We start from the raw sequence: 6,519 nt of genomic DNA on the forward strand, positions 1-6,519 counted from the left end.
TCAATTTCGCATGCTGTATCCATTAAAGCCAGACATAAGGCCTGGTCTTAACACAAACACTAAATACATATAAATGATGTAACAGAAAACAGTGTAATGTAAAAGGACGTGAAGCAATCAAAATGAAAATAAATGTAGCTTTCTACGGGAACAGATAACTATATTCATAGAATAGAAAAGTATTTATAATATGGACTTACCTAAAAAAATAAAAAAGCCAAAACGGAGCAGAGGGCTTGTGGTTGTCCTGTCTGCTGATTTGTGAGAGGTTTGAGGAGCAGGCGCTGTGAGACAGGGTGTCGGGCTGCTGTTTGAGGTTAAGGTCACGGGGTCAGCAGACAGACAGCAGTCAGGGGCTTTAACCGCTCAGCACATTGGATGTCATGTGGAGGGCAGAAACTGGGTGGGTTAAATAAGGATTTACAATTCTATGAATAGCATCAAGATGCTTCAACCTCCACAATTGGACATTTTGAGCAGAGCTGTGAAGAAAGTAAATGTGATTTTTTTATTTATTTTTTTTCTCTATTAGCTACTGCAAGATTAAGATGAATTTTCTGTATAAATGTGTCCCTGTTCACCAAAACGTTCTTTCTGAATTTCTTTCGCTCTGAATTTCTTTCTCTGAATTAAATAGTACATTTGCATAATAAATATGAGTTCATATCCATGAACAGCATCTGTGGCATTCAATCAAAAATAATTGAATCAACCTGAAGTTTGCATAAAACAGAATTCAGAATTTCTCGAATTTCGTATGATTTTCTATCTGCATTACTAGTGTCGAGTTAATTTTGAGAGTTTGAAGTGCTTATATTTTGCTCGGACTTCACCGATGTACTGTATATTTCAATAGCTACACTGAAAAAAAATGGTGGTTTAAAAACAATATTCACTCACAATAAATTTGCTAGTAAATTGTACAAACCGTTACAAAGAATGGCAAGGAACACATTCAATTAAATGTGAAACTTTAAAGTAGAAAACTGAAGTAGTACATTTCTTGTCAAATGTATTACAATAATTAAATGCATTTAAGAAATGCATAAACAACAGATTTTCTATTAAAACCTGCCAAAAATCATCAGTCAGTCATCAATGCTAATAATAATTTTAAATCCAAATGACAGAGAATATTCATTATAATATAGATCAATCTAATGTCATTCAATATAGTGACAGAATTCAAAGACCTTATTCTGGATATAAAAAATGAGAATAAACCTATAACTAACATCTTAGAAAGTTAATATAGTATGTTTAGCATTTCAGGACAGTTGATCGAATCATTTATACATGCATGCGTGTCGTTTTTAGATGTGATTTTGTCAGTCCATATTTTTAGATTTTAGAGGCTCTGTGTTGAACCCCAGTCGCTCTCTCCAAAAACTCAAATAGAGGACCATGGTTGCCATATCAACCGGCCACCTGACGTGTTACTGTGGCAACAGCAGTATTAGACAGAAACCGCTTATTAGATGTCCCATCTAAGGGTGAGAGGCAGGTGTGAAGGTGGAGGGACATCTAGATTAAAAAAGAATGAAACGAGGAATAATACTGGCTACTAGTAAAAAGAGGAGAGACTGATAACAGCTAGTTTAAAATTGTGCAGCGATATTAATTCCTTATGACTATTAACCCTTTCACTGCAGCACTGCTCTGAAGCAGAGCATCTTAAGACAGTGAGAGGCCCGCTGATGTGGAGAGGGTGACATCTCTGTCCAAAATAAGAGGCAGTAGTGGAGTGTGTTGGAACAAATACATGCGTTGGTCACAATGCATATTGTTTGTCACACCCACAGTTTGAATGATTTTTAATAACTATGACAATTATAATATTGCTGAACAGTTAAGTGTAGGTAACCGTATTGCTGCTTAGTACTTCTGTTGTGAACTCCAGTGTTGGCAGATCAGCATCATCTCTCGATGTCAGAATACATTTTGGAATTCAAGAATATTTTATTTATCCCAGAATATTTATAATTTAAAATGTGTTGACAGTAATGTCACAGTCTGCAAAAACATTAATAGTGTTGCACTTTGACTATACTGTTATAATGTGTATTGTCAGTGCATTTTATACAAACTTCTGGATGATTCTTTTTGATTGACAGCATGCCAGATGCTGCTTATGGGTATGAATTGATATTTAACCCAAATATTTCTTATAAAAATGATAGCTTAATGTCCTTGTCTAAATACATTTAAAAACAGAATTTTTTGAGATATATATATATTTTTTTGTATGATAAAAAGCTAAATATGCACTCGGTAGGGAAATCAATTACTAATCAATAATAACAAGTATTTAGAAAGAAGCAAAGATATTCCATTAATCAGTAAACATCATTTCTGTGGTTTACATTACTGCTTTTTAAAGAAGATTTCTATAATGATAAAGGCTAAATATGCACAGGACAAGGAAATCAAACGTAAATTGAATAATGCACTTAAAATATCCTTATATTATACACACAAAAGCAAGTTAGTCTTTTGATGGTAGCATATAGACATTCTATTATTTAATATCAATTTATGTGACTGATTACTATTTTATTAGAAGAGTTTTATGATGGCAAAGGCTAAATACACATTAGACAAGGAAATCAAATGTAAATAGTATAATGCACATAAATAATGCTGCTAAAAAGGCAAGTAAAGAATTAACATAACACATCAAGTACCCTGAGTGTGCGCGCGTGTGTTTAGTGTGTTGGGGTAATTAACCCTCATTAGATTAATCTACGAGGGTGGCATTTGTATCACAATGAAAACAGTGACCCCCAGCACTGCTGTGGGGCACACAGACATATAGAGGTCTGGCAGCGGGCCAGACCCACACGCGTGCATAAACAACCATGCATGCATACGTACACATTCACACAAGCAGCCGAGATCCAAAGCGTTACGCATTCAGATCCATCCATTACAGAAGTAAATATAGTGTGATTTCACTTCAAAACATGCAATTCTATTCTCCTAAAATGGGAAAATGTTTAGTGTTAAGAGTCAATTCTTAAAGACAATGCATCAGTTGTAGTGCATGGTTTTGTACTGATTCCCAAGGCAACATTCAGTAATAGAATCTAGCAAATCTGGGGTAAACATTCCCACTTGGATTATCCTAATAATTTTCCTTCCAAAAGATTCAAATCCACCGTAGGATTGAGCAGCTATTGAAACTTTACCCCAAATCAATAGCGACTGGATTTAGGGCTCTTGTGTTCTGTTATCCTCACAACCTCTGAAGATCCTGAACACAGGTATCACATCAGGAACATAAATAGGATTTCCCAGCAGACATGTATTATTCCAATTCCTCTTTTCCAGCTGAGAAATAGTGTTTATGCAAAGTGGCTCGCACCGTGGCCCACATTCGTGAAAAATGCCTTCCAGAAATGATAGCTGCTTCTGGGGTGTTGAATTGTTTTACAAATAAATATATATTCAGCTTGAGTCATGAAATGACAAATTTTCTTCAACAAGACCTGGCCTTGCTGCCGCCACCCACATTCATGTAAAGCACCTTTTGGCTTAAGCATATAAATTTACACATTTTACAGACTACTCCGTATGAATAATTTAGCTGAATTTTTGAGTTACCTGTTCCATATAAAAGATTTAAGCAAATCCTTGATTTACAAAGATGGTTATACGATAGAGCTCAACATGTTCTAATCTCTAAGATGGAATAATAAACAATAAGAGCAACTATGTTTTAAAGATGCTTCTTTTTGCAGGTAGATGCAAATAATTTTAGCACACTTTATTTGATCTGCAAAATGTACACGCTAACAAAGTGTGATTAAATGATCAAAACAAGCATTTAATCAAGTTAAGGTAAATAAAACACTGTTCGAATAAGAAAGTCAGATTGACTGATAGACTCATATTATTCAATATGGAATATGGTAACATGTTTTGTCATTTATTCTCAAACTGTATTGTTTTTACAGACTTGATGTTGAAGTATAACTAATAAATGTTTTTATTTTTGCATATTTCGACAACTCAAAGAGTCTCGTCTCCTTTTACACATTTGTTATCTGTGCTGTATTATAAATCGATTCGATTATACTGTGCTGGCTTTGGCATTAACATTAAAAGCATTGCTCAGTAAGAGAAATAGAAATGTTCTGTTCTAGAAGCATGATTGCAGCCATTAGGTGGCGCTGCAGAAGCACCTGCCTCTGCCATCACCTCATTCTGCTCATATGGTCATCGAGCACATTTGTATAGTTTGCCAGAGTCCTAGAAACATTCAAGTTGATTTGAGACTACATGCAAAACAGATTTAAGATGAAAATCTTTTAATCATCACTCTGACGATCTGCGGGCATGTGGCAAAAACTAGATGTTGTATTATTTTATTTTTTTTACTCCTACTGAAGAAGTCTTTGGTTCACAGACAGCATTTCATCTTTTTGCTTGCGTACAAAACACATGTGCTTATTTAAATAAGATGCAGTATGTTTGACTGGATCCGTGTTCATTCTAAGCTTGCATATTGCTGTAATTAAGAAAAACAAGTATTATAAACCAAACAAAAGCACAAACCCAACATCTCTCTGAGGCAGCAGTGAGTGGTGTGCTCCTGCAGATGGATGCAGATGAATGCATGAATCAGAAGTTGTATTCAGCTGTTGGTCCATCTGTGGCTGATGAATTCTGTTCTTTTGTTCATAAAGGCTGTTCAAGGAAACGTCATTATATGGGCTTGAAAATGACCATGATTGTGCTGCTCAGCTGATGCACGTGTATAAATAATAAACACTCTCCTATTTTATATAGGTGCATGGGGAAAAACCGGTTACTGCACCAAGATTTTGTGATGCACAATATTTGTAAATTCATAACATTTAAAAATGCACAAATACACTGTGCTTATATTATATACTGATTTTCCCCCATGCAAATATAAAATTCACGCATCATGCGTTGGGTTTATTTGATTATAATAAACTTAGAATATGGCAATGTGTGTGAGACCGATGCTACATGACAAGAATATTGGTTCCTTTTGAACAAAAAATGCGTTCAAAATGATTTTCATTTGCTTCTATTTATTTATTTATATATTTTTAATTAATAGTAAAATAAGTGTTCGCTTGGGTTCTCCAATGCATAAGTTTAAGGAAAATATGCAATTTCGCATTTAAGTTCGAAAAGACCACAAAATACATTTCGTGCATATTAAGTAGCAAAGAACTTGGATCAATTCTTTATGTAATGCAGGGTCGGTTTTTATGACAAAACGGAAACGTTGATCATAACAGCTCTACAACCATTCAAGCACGCGCTTGCACGGACACACACACACACACACACATATTCACAAAGAACACAAAAGAATTATCATGACAAAAGACACAAGTGAAAAACACTTCAACACTCGCTCCTTTCATGCAGAAGTTTTAATGGAAACAATTTTCTTCCTGCTCACAGTTGAAACATATGCCATGTGCTACTGGTCAAATATTGATGCGATTATTATTGAGATGTTGTGTAGCCTATATATGCCATGCTCCTTTTACTCGACCTTAAAGATGTTTTTCCATACAGGCTATTTATATAATCATTTTAAATGTGTTTTACACGAAATTGTAATAAGCTGGACATATTATTTCCTTTTGAATATTTAATGAATTTGTTGTTGATTTGTTGTTGTTATTCAAATTAATAATAATAATAACACGTATTACATTTGTATTTTAGTTTACACAATATAATCTCCGAAATCCACTATTTAAAATCGGTTCAGAAGATTGTATTTTTTTGTATTTTACGCAACGCTTTGATGGAGAGACGCTGGGAATCAACCTTTTTTTTTTTTTTACATTTGATTTCATTTAAACATAGATATTACATTTTGTAAATGGAAGCCTGTTTATATTTATGTATTCATTTCCGAACAACGACGACTGCTAGAATAAACAGCTCTGTGGTGATGCTCAAGTTTGTACATTTTACATTTGCATTTATTGCGTTAAATAGCGTATTCAGCTGCATTTCTATCCAATAAACAATCAATAAATCGATATTATATTTTAAACACAAATGCACTTCTTAAACTTTCCACGAGCCCTATTTATTGACCGAAACATTATAATATCAATAATGCAAACAATAATATATTAATTATAATCATATAATTATGCAGGCTCTAAAAATCACATTATATATATATATATATACTTAGAGCCTGCATAATTATATGATTATAATTAAACATTGCGGTCACTTCTCCACTGCATAGGCTATTCATCATGTAAGTATTAAATATTTCTGTGAATATTTGTTTTTCCCCCCAATCAACTGGCTTCTCATTTCACGGCAATGTTGCTGTTTTATCCCCCTCTTTATTGTCTGTTGTTTATGTGCAAATGTAAAATTGTCCTATAGTCTAATTCCATCACTGTCCCCCTCTCTCCTCCCTGCATCTCTCTCTCTCTCTCTCTCTCTCTCTCTCTCATGCTGGAATCTTATTGATCCAGGAGGAGCTAATTATCTCTTCCCCTC

This window comes from Sinocyclocheilus grahami, unplaced genomic scaffold (assembly GCF_001515645.1).
Source record: "Sinocyclocheilus grahami isolate Dianchi unplaced genomic scaffold, SAMN03320097.WGS_v1.1 scaffold970.1, whole genome shotgun sequence".
Taxonomy (NCBI): Eukaryota; Metazoa; Chordata; class Actinopteri; order Cypriniformes; family Cyprinidae; genus Sinocyclocheilus; species Sinocyclocheilus grahami.